The 15,389-nt window shown below is 43.2% G+C and overlaps 11 non-coding genes across 11 annotated transcripts; all 11 read right to left on the bottom strand.

Annotated features, from left to right (window-relative positions):
- Positions 1–293: 293 nt before the first annotated feature.
- Positions 294–366, bottom strand: trnaf-gaa (transfer RNA phenylalanine (anticodon GAA)). The gene has a single exon. It is a non-coding gene; the product is annotated as a tRNA-Phe (tRNA).
- Positions 367–967: 601 nt separating this feature from the next.
- trnaf-gaa (transfer RNA phenylalanine (anticodon GAA)) lies at positions 968–1,040 on the bottom strand. Its single transcript has one exon. It is a non-coding gene; the product is annotated as a tRNA-Phe (tRNA).
- Positions 1,041–2,745: 1,705 nt separating this feature from the next.
- trnaf-gaa (transfer RNA phenylalanine (anticodon GAA)) lies at positions 2,746–2,818 on the bottom strand. The gene has a single exon. It is a non-coding gene; the product is annotated as a tRNA-Phe (tRNA).
- Positions 2,819–4,522: 1,704 nt separating this feature from the next.
- Positions 4,523–4,595, bottom strand: trnaf-gaa (transfer RNA phenylalanine (anticodon GAA)). The gene has a single exon. It is a non-coding gene; the product is annotated as a tRNA-Phe (tRNA).
- A 1,030-nt stretch (positions 4,596–5,625) lies between these two features.
- Positions 5,626–5,698, bottom strand: trnaf-gaa (transfer RNA phenylalanine (anticodon GAA)). Its single transcript has one exon. It is a non-coding gene; the product is annotated as a tRNA-Phe (tRNA).
- Positions 5,699–7,674: 1,976 nt separating this feature from the next.
- On the bottom strand, positions 7,675–7,747 carry trnaf-gaa (transfer RNA phenylalanine (anticodon GAA)). The gene has a single exon. It is a non-coding gene; the product is annotated as a tRNA-Phe (tRNA).
- Positions 7,748–9,874: 2,127 nt separating this feature from the next.
- On the bottom strand, positions 9,875–9,947 carry trnaf-gaa (transfer RNA phenylalanine (anticodon GAA)). Its single transcript has one exon. It is a non-coding gene; the product is annotated as a tRNA-Phe (tRNA).
- A 1,023-nt stretch (positions 9,948–10,970) lies between these two features.
- trnaf-gaa (transfer RNA phenylalanine (anticodon GAA)) lies at positions 10,971–11,043 on the bottom strand. Its single transcript has one exon. It is a non-coding gene; the product is annotated as a tRNA-Phe (tRNA).
- A 1,694-nt stretch (positions 11,044–12,737) lies between these two features.
- On the bottom strand, positions 12,738–12,810 carry trnaf-gaa (transfer RNA phenylalanine (anticodon GAA)). The gene has a single exon. It is a non-coding gene; the product is annotated as a tRNA-Phe (tRNA).
- Positions 12,811–13,411: 601 nt separating this feature from the next.
- Positions 13,412–13,484, bottom strand: trnaf-gaa (transfer RNA phenylalanine (anticodon GAA)). The gene has a single exon. It is a non-coding gene; the product is annotated as a tRNA-Phe (tRNA).
- A 1,023-nt stretch (positions 13,485–14,507) lies between these two features.
- trnaf-gaa (transfer RNA phenylalanine (anticodon GAA)) lies at positions 14,508–14,580 on the bottom strand. The gene has a single exon. It is a non-coding gene; the product is annotated as a tRNA-Phe (tRNA).
- Positions 14,581–15,389: the final 809 nt, after the last annotated feature.

The raw sequence follows: 15,389 nt of genomic DNA, 5'->3' as shown, positions 1-15,389 counted from the left end.
TGCTTAGCATGCTATAGGTAGTGGGATCGATTCCCGCATTCCCCCAAAACAATTTTTTTTGTGGGTCCAAGAAAGCTCCAGTTCACACTTCATGCAGCCTTGTCTTACGACAACCTACTGTCATGTAACAATGACAAGCAACTTTCCTGTAACACTGATGTCAAAATGTCAGATATAAAAGCAAGAGATTACTTTCTTTCAGAAGAGCAGCGTAGCACACACCATTGAGGCCCACAAACAAAGCTGTGGATAGTTTCCTTGAAGCCAGAGCATAAAGAAAGAACACATACAGATGCCGAAACCAGGGATCGAACCAGGGACCTTTAGATCTTCAGTCTAACGCTCTCCCAACTGAGCTATTTCGGCAATTCACTCAACTTGATTCTGTAGCACCCTTGACAATTCACATGCATGTGATTCATAATTTTGACACTCAAAATGTACATAATTGCCAATATGGGGATCGAACCCATAACCTTGGCATTATTTGCACCACACTCTAACCAACTGAGCTAACCTTCCACTAGATATTGGGTGCAATTGTTGATATGCACCGAACCTCTGCAAGTGCTGGCGCCTAAACTAACAAATCAACCAACAGCATAGACTGACAAGACTGGACCCTCTTGGTTGCTTCTTGAGGAAATTCCAAACGGCTGGGGAATTAGCTCAAATTCTTTGCATCCCTGAGGTAGTTGGATCGATGCCTGCATTCTCCAAAAGCACATTATTTTATGGATCCAAGAAAACTCCAGTTCACACTTCATGCAGCCTTGTCTTACGACAACCTACTGTCATGTAACAATGACAAGCAACTTTCCTGTAACACTGATGTCAAAATGTCAGATGAAAAAGCAAGACATTACTTACTTTCAGAGGAGCAGCGTAGCACATACCATTGAGGCCCACAAACAAAGCTGTGGATAGTTTCCTTGAAGCCAAAGCATAAAGAAAGAACACATACAGATGCCGAAACCAGGGATCGAACCAGGGACCTTTAGATCTTCAGTCTAACGCTCTCCCAACTGAGCTATTTCGGCAATTCACTCAACTTGATTCTGTAGCACCCTTGACAATTCACATGCATGTGATTCATAATTTTGACACTCAAAATGTACATAATTGCCAATATGGGGATCGAACCCATAACCTTGGCATTATTTGCACCACACTCTAACCAACTGAGCTAACCTTCCACTAGATATTGGGTGCAATTGTTGATATGCACCGAACCTCTGCAAGTGCTGGCGCCTAAACTAACAAATCAACCAACAGCATAGACTGACAAGACTGGACCCTCTTGGTTGCTTCTTGAGGAAATTCCAAACGGCTGGGGAATTAGCTCAAATTCTTTGCATCCCTGAGGTAGTTGGATCGATGCCTGCATTCTCCAAAAGCACATTATTTTATGGATCCAAGAAAACTCCAGTTCACACTTCATGCAGCCTTGTCTTACGACAACCTACTGTCATGTAACAATGACAAGCAACTTTCCTGTAACACTGATGTCAAAATGTCAGATGAAAAAGCAAGACATTACTTACTTTCAGAGGAGCAGCGTAGCACATACCATTGAGGCCCACAAACAAAGCTGTGGATAGTTTCCTTGAAGCCAAAGCATAAAGAAAGAACACATACAGATGCCGAAACCAGGGATCGAACCAGGGACCTTTAGATCTTCAGTCTAACGCTCTCCCAACTGAGCTATTTCAGGCAATTCACTCAACTTAATTCTGTGGCACCCTTGACAATTCACATGCATGTGACTCATAATTTTGACACTCAAAATGTACATAATTGCCAGTATGGGGATCGAACCCATAACCTTGGCATTATTTGCACCACACTCTAACCAACTGAGCTAACCTTCCACTAGATATTGGGTGCAATTGTTGATATGCACCGAACCTCTGCAAGTGCTGGCGCCTAAACTAACAAATCAACCAACAGCATAGACTGACAAGACTGGACCCTCTTGGTTGCTTCTTGAGGAAATTCCAAACGGCTGGGGAATTAGCTCAAATTCTTTGCATCCCTGAGGTAGTTGGATCGATGCCTGCATTCTCCAAAAGCACATTATTTTATGGATCCAAGAAAACTCCAGTTCACACTTCATGCAGCCTTGTCTTACGACAACCTACTGTCATGTAAACAATGACATGAAACTGTCATGTAAAAATGACAAGCAACTCTCATGTAACACTGATGTCACAATGTCAGATGACAGAGCAAGACATTACTTACTTTCAGAGAGCAGCGTATCACACACTCTAACCAACTGAGCTAACCGTCCGCTGGCTACAGAGCACAATTGTTGAGATGAGCCTCTGCAAGTGCTGGAGCGCAAACTAACAAGTCCACCAACAGCATAGCCTGACAAGACTGGACACTCTTGGTTGCTCCTTGTGGCAATTTCAAACAGCTGGGAAATTTGATCAATTGGTATTGTTTTTGCTTAGCATGCTATAGGTAGTGGGATCGATTCCCGCATTCCCCCAAAACAATTTTTTTTGTGGGTCCAAGAAAGCTCCAGTTCACACTTCATGCAGCCTTGTCTTACGACAACCTACTGTCATGTAACAATGACAAGCAACTTTCCTGTAACACTGATGTCAAAATGTCAGATATAAAAGCAAGACATTACTTTCTTTCAGAAGAGCAGTGTAGCACACACCATTGAGGCCCACAAACAAAGCTGTGGATAGTTTCCTTGAAGCCAGAGCATAAAGAAAGAACACATACAGATGCCGAAACCAGGGATCGAACCAGGGACCTTTAGATCTTCAGTCTAACGCTCTCCCAACTGAGCTATTTCAGCAATTCACTCAACTTGATTCTGTAGCACCCTTGACAATTCACATGCATGTGATTCATAATTTTGACACTCAAAATGTACATAATTGCCAATATGGGGATCGAACCCATAACCTTGGCATTATTTGCACCACACTCTAACCAACTGAGCTAACCTTCCACTAGATATTGGGTGCAATTGTTGATATGCACCGAACCTCTGCAAGTGCTGGCGCCTAAACTAACAAATCAACCAACAGCATAGACTGACAAGACTGGACCCTCTTGGTTGCTTCTTGAGGAAATTCCAAACGGCTGGGGAATTAGCTCAAATTCTTTGCATCCCTGAGGTAGTTGGATCGATGCCTGCATTCTCCAAAAGCACATTATTTTATGGATCCAAGAAAACTCCAGTTCACACTTCATGCAGCCTTGTCTTACGACAACCTACTGTCATGTAACAATGACAAGCAACTTTCCTGTAACACTGATGTCAAAATGTCAGATGAAAAAGCAAGACATTACTTACTTTCAGAGGAGCAGCGTAGCACATACCATTGAGGCCCACAAACAAAGCTGTGGATAGTTTCCTTGAAGCCAAAGCATAAAGAAAGAACACATACAGATGCCAAAACCAGGGATCGAACAAGGGACCTTTAGATCTTCAGTCTAACGCTCTCCCAACTGAGCTATTTCAGCAAATCACTCAACTTAATTCTGTGGCACCCTTGACAATTCACATGCATGTGACTCATAATTTTGACACTCAAAATGTACATAATTGCCAGTATGGGGATCGAACCCATAACCTTGGCATTATTTGCACCACACTCTAACCAACTGAGCTAACCTTCCACTAGATATTGGGTGCAATTGTTGATATGCACCGAACCTCTGCAAGTGCTGGCGCCTAAACTAACAAATCAACCAACAGCATAGACTGACAAGACTGGACCCTCTTGGTTGCTTCTTGAGGAAATTCCAAACGGCTGGGGAATTAGCTCAAATTCTTTGCATCCCTGAGGTAGTTGGATCGATGCCTGCATTCTCCAAAAGCACATTATTTTATGGATCCAAGAAAACTCCAGTTCACACTTCATGCAGCCTTGTCTTACGACAACCTACTGTCATGTAAACAATGACATGAAACTGTCATGTAAAAATGACAAGCAACTCTCATGTAACACTGATGTCACAATGTCAGATGACAGAGCAAGACATTACTTACTTTCAGAGAGCAGCGTATCACACACTCTAACCAACTGAGCTAACCGTCCGCTGGCTACAGAGCACAATTGTTGAGATGAGCCTCTGCAAGTGCTGGAGCGCAAACTAACAAGTCCACCAACAGCATAGCCTGACAAGACTGGACACTCTTGGTTGCTCCTTGTGGCAATTTCAAACAGCTGGGAAATTTGATCAATTGGTATTGTTTTTGCTTAGCATGCTATAGGTAGTGGGATCGATTCCCGCATTCCCCCAAAACAATTTTTTTTGTGGGTCCAAGAAAGCTCCAGTTCACACTTCATGCAGCCTTGTCTTACGACAACCTACTGTCATGTAACAATGACAAGCAACTTTCCTGTAACACCGATGTCAAAATGTCAGATATAAAAGCAAGACATTACTTTCTTTCAGAAGAGCAGCGTAGCACACACCATTGAGGCCCACAGACAAAGCTGTGGATAGTTTCCTTGAAGCCAGAGCATAAAGAAAGAACACATACAGATGCCGAAACCAGGGATCGAACCAGGGACCTTTAGATCTTCAGTCTAACGCTCTCCCAACTGAGCTATTTCAGCAAATCACTCAACTTAATTCTGTGGCACCCTTGACAATTCACATGCATGTGACTCATAATTTTGACACTCAAAATGTACATAATTGCCAGTATGGGGATCGAACCCATAACCTTGGCATTATTTGCACCACACTCTAACCAACTGAGCTAACCTTCCACTAGATATTGGGTGCAATTGTTGATATGCACCGAACCTCTGCAAGTGCTGGCGCCTAAACTAACAAATCAACCAACAGCATAGACTGACAAGACTGGACCCTCTTGGTTGCTTCTTGAGGAAATTCCAAACGGCTGGGGAATTAGCTCAAATTCTTTGCATCCCTGAGGTAGTTGGATCGATGCCTGCATTCTCCAAAAGCACATTATTTTATGGATCCAAGAAAACTCCAGTTCACACTTCATGCAGCCTTGTCTTACGACAACCTACTGTCATGTAAACAATGACATGAAACTGTCATGTAAAAATGACAAGCAACTCTCATGTAACACTGATGTCACAATGTCAGATGACAGAGCAAGACATTACTTACTTTCAGAGAGCAGCGTATCACACACTCTAACCAACTGAGCTAACCGTCCGCTGGCTACAGAGCACAATTGTTGAGATGAGCCTCTGCAAGTGCTGGAGCGCAAACTAACAAGTCCACCAACAGCATAGCCTGACAAGACTGGACACTCTTGGTTGCTCCTTGTGGCAATTTCAAACAGCTGGGAAATTTGATCAATTGGTATTGTTTTTGCTTAGCATGCTATAGGTAGTGGGATCGATTCCCGCATTCCCCCAAAACAATTTTTTTTGTGGGTCCAAGAAAGCTCCAGTTCACACTTCATGCAGCCTTGTCTTACGACAACCTACTGTCATGTAACAATGACAAGCAACTTTCCTGTAACACCGATGTCAAAATGTCAGATATAAAAGCAAGACATTACTTTCTTTCAGAAGAGCAGCGTAGCACACACCATTGAGGCCCACAGACAAAGCTGTGGATAGTTTCCTTGAAGCCAGAGCATAAAGAAAGAACACATACAGATGCCGAAACCAGGGATCGAACCAGGGACCTTTAGATCTTCAGTCTAACGCTCTCCCAACTGAGCTATTTCAGCAATTCACTCAACTTGATTCTGTAGCACCCTTGACAATTCACATGCATGTGATTCATAATTTTGACACTCAAAATGTACATAATTGCCAATATGGGGATCGAACCCATAACCTTGGCATTATTTGCACCACACTCTAACCAACTGAGCTATCCTTCCACTAGATATTGGGTGCAATTGTTGATATGCACCGAACCTCTGCAAGTGCTGGCGCCTAAACTAACAAATCAACCAACATCATAGACTGACAAGACTGGACCCTCTTGGTTGCTTCTTGAGGAAATTCCAAACGGCTGGGGAATTAGCTCAAATTCTTTGCATCCCTGAGGTAGTTGGATCGATGCCTGCATTCTCCAAAAGCACATTATTTTATGGATCCAAGAAAACTCCAGTTCACACTTCATGCAGCCTTGTCTTACGACAAGAGCACAATTGTTGAGATGCACCGTACATCTGCAAGTGCTGGAGCGCAAACTAACAAGTCCACCAGCAGCATAGCCTGACAAGACTGGACACTCTTGGTTGCTCCTTGTGGCAATTCCAAACAGCTGGGGAATTTGTTCAATTGTTATTGTGTTTGCTTAGCATGCTATAGGTAGTGGGATCGGTGCCCGCATTCCCCAAAAACACATTTTTTTGTGGATCCAAGAAAGCTCCAGTTCACACTTCATGCAGCCTTGTCCTACGACAACCTACTGTCATGTAACAATGACAAGCAACTTTCCTGTAACACTGATGTCAAAATGTCAGATGAAAAAGCAAGACATTACTGACTTTCCGAGGAGCAGCGTAGCACATACCATTGAGGCCCACAAACAAAGCTGTGGATAGTTTCCTTGAAGCCAAAGCATAAAGAAAGAACACATACAGATGCCGAAACCAGGGATCATACCAGGGACCTTTAGATCTTCAGTCTAACGCTCTCCCAACTGAGCTATTTCGGCAATTCACTCAACTTAATTCTGTGGCACCCTTGACAATTCACATGCATGTGATTCATAATTTTGACACTCAAAATGTACATAATTGCCAGTATGGGGATCGAACCCATAACCTTGGCATTATTTGCACCACACTCTAACCAACTGAGCTAACCTTTAACTAGCTATTGGGTGCAATTGTTGATATGCACCGAACCTCTGCAAGTGCTGGCGCCTAAACTAACAAATCAACCAACAGCATAGACTGACAAGACTGGACCCTCTTGGTTGCTTCTTGAGGAAATTCCAAACGGCTGGGGAATTAGCTCAAATTCTTTGCATCCCTGAGGTAGTTGGATCGATGCCTGCATTCTCCAAAAGCACATTATTTTATGGATCCAAGAAAACTCCAGTTCACACTTCATGCAGCCTTGTCTTACGACAACCTACTGTCATGTAAACAATGACATGAAACTGTCATGTAAAAATGACAAGCAACTCTCATGTAACACTGATGTCACAATGTCAGATGACAAAGCAAGACATTACTTACTTTCAGAGAGCAGCGTATCACACACTCTAACCAACTGAGCTAACCGGCTGCTGGCTACAGAGCACAATTGTTGAGATGCACCGTACATCTGCAAGTGCTGGAGCGCAAACTAACAAGTCCACCAACAGCATAGCCTGACAAGACTGGACACTCTTGGTTGCTCCTTGTGGCAATTCCAAACAGCTGGGGAATTTGTTCAATTGTTATTGTGTTTGCTTAGCATGCTATAGGTAGTGGGATCGGTGCCCGCATTCCCCAAAAACACATTTTTTTGTGGATCCAAGAAAGCTCCAGTTCACACTTCATGCAGCCTTGTCCTACGACAACCTACTGTCATGTAACAATGACAAGCAACTTTCCTGTAACACTGATGTCAAAATGTCAGATGAAAAAGCAAGACATTACTTACTTTCAGAAGAGCAGCGTAGCACACACCATTGAGGCCCACAAACAAAGCTGTGGATAGTTTCCTAGAAGCCAGAGCATAAAGAAAGAACACATACAGATGCCGAAACCAGGGATCGAACCAGGGACCTTTAGATCTTCAGTCTAACGCTCTCCCAACTGAGCTATTTCAGCAATTCACTCAACTTGATTCTGTAGCACCCTTGACAATTCACATGCATGTGATTCATAATTTTGACACTCAAAATGTACATAATTGCCAATATGGGGATCGAACCCATAACCTTGGCATTATTTGCACCACACTCTAACCAACTGAGCTAACCTTCCACTAGATATTGGGTGCAATTGTTGATATGCACCGAACCTCTGCAAGTGCTGGCGCCTAAACTAACAAATCAACCAACAGCATAGACTGACAAGACTGGACCCTCTTGGTTGCTTCTTGAGGAAATTCCAAACGGCTGGGGAATTAGCTCAAATTCTTTGCATCCCTGAGGTAGTTGGATCGATGCCTGCATTCTCCAAAAGCACATTATTTTATGGATCCAAGAAAACTCCAGTTCACACTTCATGCAGCCTTGTCTTACGACAACCTACTGTCATGTAAACAATGACATGAAACTGTCATGTAAAAATGACAAGCAACTCTCATGTAACACTGATGTCACATGACAAAGCAAGACATTACTTACTTTCAGAGAGCAGCGTATCACACACTCTAACCAACTGAGCTAACCGGCTGCTGGCTACAGAGCACAATTGTTGAGATGCACCGTACATCTGCAAGTGCTGGAGCGCAAACTAACAAGTCCACCAACAGCATAGCCTGACAAGACTGGACACTCTTGGTTGCTCCTTGTGGCAATTCCAAACAGCTGGGGAATTTGTTCAATTGTTATTGTGTTTGCTTAGCATGCTATAGGTAGTGGGATCGGTGCCCGCATTCCCCAAAAACACATTTTTTTGTGGATCCAAGAAAGCTCCAGTTCACACTTCATGCAGCCTTGTCCTACGACAACCTACTGTCATGTAACAATGACAAGCAACTTTCCTGTAACACTGATGTCAAAATGTCAGATGAAAAAGCAAGACATTACTTACTTTCAGAAGAGCAGCGTAGCACACACCATTGAGGCCCACAAACAAAGCTGTGGATAGTTTCCTTGAAGCCAGAGCATAAAGAAAGAACACATACAGATGCCGAGACCAGGGATCGAACCAGGGACCTTTAGATCTTCAGTCTAACGCTCTCCCAACTGAGCTATTTCAGCAATTCACTCAACTTGATTCTGTAGCACCCTTGACAATTCACATGCATGTGATTCATAATTTTGACACTCAAAATGTACATAATTGCCAATATGGGGATCGAACCCATAACCTTGGCATTATTTGCACCACACTCTAACCAACTGAGCTAACCTTCCACTAGATATTGGGTGCAATTGTTGATATGCACCGAACCTCTGCAAGTGCTGGCGCCTAAACTAACAAATCAACCAACAGCATAGACTGACAAGACTGGACCCTCTTGGTTGCTTCTTGAGGAAATTCCAAACGGCTGGGGAATTAGCTCAAATTCTTTGCATCCCTGAGGTAGTTGGATCGATGCCTGCATTCTCCAAAAGCACATTATTTTATGGATCCAAGAAAACTCCAGTTCACACTTCATGCAGCCTTGTCTTACGACAACCTACTGTCATGTAAACAATGACATGAAACTGTCATGTAAAAATGACAAGCAACTCTCATGTAACACTGATGTCACATGACAAAGCAAGACATTACTTACTTTCAGAGAGCAGCGTATCACACACTCTAACCAACTGAGCTAACCGGCTGCTGGCTACAGAGCACAATTGTTGAGATGCACCGTACATCTGCAAGTGCTGGAGCGCAAACTAACAAGTCCACCAACAGCATAGCCTGACAAGACTGGACACTCTTGGTTGCTCCTTGTGGCAATTCCAAACAGCTGGGGAATTTGTTCAATTGTTATTGTGTTTGCTTAGCATGCTATAGGTAGTGGGATCGGTGCCCGCATTCCCCAAAAACACATTTTTTTGTGGATCCAAGAAAGCTCCAGTTCACACTTCATGCAGCCTTGTCCTACGACAACCTACTGTCATGTAACAATGACAAGCAACTTTCCTGTAACACTGATGTCAAAATGTCAGATGAAAAAGCAAGACATTACTTACTTTCAGAAGAGCAGCGTAGCACACACCATTGAGGCCCACAAACAAAGCTGTGGATAGTTTCCTTGAAGCCAGAGCATAAAGAAAGAACACATACAGATGCCGAAACCAGGGATCGAACCAGGGACCTTTAGATCTTCAGTCTAACGCTCTCCCAACTGAGCTATTTCAGCAATTCACTCAACTTGATTCTGTAGCACCCTTGACAATTCACATGCATGTGATTCATAATTTTGACACTCAAAATGTACATAATTGCCAATATGGGGATCGAACCCATAACCTTGGCATTATTTGCACCACACTCTAACCAACTGAGCTAACCTTCCACTAGATATTGGGTGCAATTGTTGATATGCACCGAACCTCTGCAAGTGCTGGCGCCTAAACTAACAAATCAACCAACAGCATAGACTGACAAGACTGGACCCTCTTGGTTGCTTCTTGAGGAAATTCCAAACGGCTGGGGAATTAGCTCAAATTCTTTGCATCCCTGAGGTAGTTGGATCGATGCCTGCATTCTCCAAAAGCACATTATTTTATGGATCCAAGAAAACTCCAGTTCACACTTCATGCAGCCTTGTCTTACGACAACCTACTGTCATGTAAACAATGACATGAAACTGTCATGTAAAAATGACAAGCAACTCTCATGTAACACTGATGTCACAATGTCAGATGACGACATTACTTACTTTCAGAGAGCAGCGTATCACACACTCTAACCAACTGAGCTAACCGTCCGCTGGCTACAGAGCACAATTGTTGAGATGAGCCTCTGCAAGTGCTGGAGCGCAAACTAACAAGTCCACCAACAGCATAGCCTGACAAGACTGGACACTCTTGGTTGCTCCTTGTGGCAATTTCAAACAGCTGGGAAATTTGATCAATTGGTATTGTTTTTGCTTAGCATGCTATAGGTAGTGGGATCGATTCCCGCATTCCCCCAAAACAATTTTTTTTGTGGGTCCAAGAAAGCTCCAGTTCACACTTCATGCAGCCTTGTCTTACGACAACCTACTGTCATGTAACAATGACAAGCAACTTTCCTGTAACACCGATGTCAAAATGTCAGATATAAAAGCAAGACATTACTTTCTTTCAGAAGAGCAGCGTAGCACACACCATTGAGGCCCACAGACAAAGCTGTGGATAGTTTCCTTGAAGCCAGAGCATAAAGAAAGAACACATACAGATGCCGAAACCAGGGATCGAACCAGGGACCTTTAGATCTTCAGTCTAACGCTCTCCCAACTGAGCTATTTCGGCAATTCACTCAACTTGATTCTGTAGCACCCTTGACAATTCACATGCATGTGATTCATAATTTTGACACTCAAAATGTACATAATTGCCAATATGGGGATCGAACCCATAACCTTGGCATTATTTGCACCACACTCTAACCAACTGAGCTATCCTTCCACTAGATATTGGGTGCAATTGTTGATATGCACCGAACCTCTGCAAGTGCTGGCGCCTAAACTAACAAATCAACCAACAGCATAGACTGACAAGACTGGACCCTCTTGGTTGCTTCTTGAGGAAATTCCAAACGGCTGGGGAATTAGCTCAAATTCTTTGCATCCCTGAGGTAGTTGGATCGATGCCTGCATTCTCCAAAAGCACATTATTTTATGGATCCAAGAAAACTCCAGTTCACACTTCATGCAGCCTTGTCTTACGACAACCTACTGTCATGTAACAATGACAAGCAACTTTCCTGTAACACTGATGTCAAAATGTCAGATGAAAAAGCAAGACATTACTTACTTTCCGAGGAGCAGCGTAGCACATACCATTGAGGCCCACAAACAAAGCTGTGGATAGTTTCCTTGAAGCCAAAGAAAGAACACATACAGATGCCGAAACCAGGGATCAAACCAGGGACCTTTAGATCTTCAGTCTAACGCTCTCCCAACTGAGCTATTTCGGCAATTCACTCAACTTAATTCTGTGGCACCCTTGACAATTCACATGCATGTGACTCATAATTTTGACACTCAAAATGTACATAATTGCCAGTATGGGGATCGAACCCATAACCCTGGCATTATTTGCACCACACTCTAACCAACTGAGCTAACCTTTAACTAGCTATTGGGTGCAATTGTTGATATGCACCGAACCTCTGCAAGTGCTGGCGCCTAAACTAACAAATCAACCAACAGCATAGACTGACAAGACTGGACCCTCTTGGTTGCTTCTTGAGGAAATTCCAAACGGCTGGGGAATTAGCTCAAATTCTTTGCATCCCTGAGGTAGTTGGATCGATGCCTGCATTCTCCAAAAGCACATTATTTTATGGATCCAAGAAAACTCCAGTTCACACTTCATGCAGCCTTGTCTTACGACAACCTACTGTCATGTAAACAATGACATGAAACTGTCATGTAAAAATGACAAGCAACTCTCATGTAACACTGATGTCAGATGACAAAGCAAGACATTACTTACTTTCAGAGAGCAGCGTATCACACACTCTAACCAACTGAGCTAACCGGCTGCTGGCTACAGAGCACAATTGTTGAGATGCACCGTACATCTGCAAGTGCTGGAGCGCAAACTAACAAGTCCACCAACAGCATAGCCTGACAAGACTGGACACTCTTGGTTGCTCCTTGTGGCAATTCCAAACAGCTGGGGAATTTGTTCAATTGTTATTGTGTTTGCTTAGCATGCTATAGGTAGTGGGATCGGTGCCCGCATTCCCCAAAAACACATTTTTTTGTGGATCCAAGAAAGCTCCAGTTCACACTTCATGCAGCCTTGTCCTACGACAACCTACTGTCATGTAACAATGACAAGCAACTTTCCTGTAACACTGATGTCAAAATGTCAGATGAAAAAGCAAGACATTACTTACTTTCAGAAGAGCAGCGTAGCACACACCATTGAGGCCCACAAACAAAGCTGTGGATAGTTTCCTTGAAGCCAGAGCATAAAGAAAGAACACATACAGATGCCGAAACCAGGGATCGAACCAGGGACCTTTAGATCTTCAGTCTAACGCTCTCCCAACTGAGCTATTTCGGCAATTCACTCAACTTGATTCTGTAGCACCCTTGACAATTCACATGCATGTGATTCATAATTTTGACACTCAAAATGTACATAATTGCCAATATGGGGATCGAACCCATAACCTTGGCATTATTTGCACCACACTCTAACCAACTGAGCTATCCTTCCACTAGATATTGGGTGCAATTGTTGATATGCACCGAACCTCTGCAAGTGCTGGCGCCTAAACTAACAAATCAACCAACAGCATAGACTGACAAGACTGGACCCTCTTGGTTGCTTCTTGAGGAAATTCCAAACGGCTGGGGAATTAGCTCAAATTCTTTGCATCCCTGAGGTAGTTGGATCGATGCCTGCATTCTCCAAAAGCACATTATTTTATGGATCCAAGAAAACTCCAGTTCACACTTCATGCAGCCTTGTCTTACGACAACCTACTGTCATGTAACAATGACAAGCAACTTTCCTGTAACACTGATGTCAAAATGTCAGATATAAAAGCAAGAGATTACTTTCTTTCAGAAGAGCAGTGTAGCACACACCATTGAGGCCCACAAACAAAGCTGTGGATAGTTTCCTTGAAGCCAGAGCATAAAGAAAGAACACATACAGATGCCGAAACCAGGGATCGAACCAGGGACCTTTAGATCTTCAGTCTAACGCTCTCCCAACTGAGCTATTTCAGCAATTCACTCAACTTGATTCTGTAGCACCCTTGACAATTCACATGCATGTGATTCATAATTTTGACACTCAAAATGTACATAATTGCCAATATGGGGATCGAACCCATAACCTTGGCATTATTTGCACCACACTCTAACCAACTGAGCTAACCTTCCACTAGATATTGGGTGCAATTGTTGATATGCACCGAACCTCTGCAAGTGCTGGCGCCTAAACTAACAAATCAACCAACAGCATAGACTGACAAGACTGGACCCTCTTGGTTGCTTCTTGAGGAAATTCCAAACGGCTGGGGAATTAGCTCAAATTCTTTGCATCCCTGAGGTAGTTGGATCGATGCCTGCATTCTCCAAAAGCACATTATTTTATGGATCCAAGAAAACTCCAGTTCACACTTCATGCAGCCTTGTCTTACGACAACCTACTGTCATGTAAACAATGACATGAAACTGTCATGTAAAAATGACAAGCAACTCTCATGTAACACTGATGTCACAATGTCAGATGACGACATTACTTACTTTCAGAGAGCAGCGTATCACACACTCTAACCAACTGAGCTAACCGTCCGCTGGCTACAGAGCACAATTGTTGAGATGAGCCTCTGCAAGTGCTGGAGCGCAAACTAACAAGTCCACCAACAGCATAGCCTGACAAGACTGGACACTCTTGGTTGCTCCTTGTGGCAATTTCAAACAGCTGGGAAATTTGATCAATTGGTATTGTTTTTGCTTAGCATGCTATAGGTAGTGGGATCGATTCCCGCATTCCCCCAAAACAATTTTTTTTGTGGGTCCAAGAAAGCTCCAGTTCACACTTCATGCAGCCTTGTCTTACGACAACCTACTGTCATGTAACAATGACAAGCAACTTTCCTGTAACACCGATGTCAAAATGTCAGATATAAAAGCAAGACATTACTTTCTTTCAGAAGAGCAGCGTAGCACACACCATTGAGGCCCACAGACAAAGCTGTGGATAGTTTCCTTGAAGCCAGAGCATAAAGAAAGAACACATACAGATGCCGAAACCAGGGATCGAACCAGGGACCTTTAGATCTTCAGTCTAACGCTCTCCCAACTGAGCTATTTCAGCAATTCACTCAACTTGATTCTGTAGCACCCTTGACAATTCACATGCATGTGATTCATAATTTTGACACTCAAAATGTACATAATTGCCAATATGGGGATCGAACCCATAACCTTGGCATTATTTGCACCACACTCTAACCAACTGAGCTATCCTTCCACTAGATATTGGGTGCAATTGTTGATATGCACCGAACCTCTGCAAGTGCTGGCGCCTAAACTAACAAATCAACCAACAGCATAGACTGACAAGACTGGACCCTCTTGGTTGCTTCTTGAGGAAATTCCAAACGGCTGGGGAATTAGCTCAAATTCTTTGCATCCCTGAGGTAGTTGGATCGATGCCTGCATTCTCCAAAAGCACATTATTTTATGGATCCAAGAAAACTCCAGTTCACACTTCATGCAGCCTTGTCTTACGACAACCTACTGTCATGTAACAATGACAAGCAACTTTCCTGTAAAACTGATGTCAAAATGTCAGATGAAAAAGCAAGACATTACTTACTTTCAGAGGAGCAGCGTAGCACATACCATTGAGGCCCACAAACAAAGCTGTGGATAGTTTCCTTGAAGCCAAAGCATAAAGAAAGAACACATACAGATGCCAAAACCAGGGATCGAACAAGGGACCTTTAGATCTTCAGTCTAACGCTCTCCCAACTGAGCTATTTCAGCAAATCACTCAACTTAATTCTGTGGCACCCTTGACAATTCACATGCATGTGACTCATAATTTTGACACTCAAAATGTACATAATTGCCAGTATGGGGATCGAACCCATAACCTTGGCATTATTTGCACCACACTCT

The sequence above is a fragment of the Oncorhynchus kisutch genome, unplaced genomic scaffold (assembly GCF_002021735.2).
Source record: "Oncorhynchus kisutch isolate 150728-3 unplaced genomic scaffold, Okis_V2 scaffold1380, whole genome shotgun sequence".
Lineage (NCBI taxonomy): Eukaryota > Metazoa > Chordata > Actinopteri > Salmoniformes > Salmonidae > Oncorhynchus > Oncorhynchus kisutch.
This window is presented reverse-complemented; position numbering and strand designations above follow the sequence as displayed.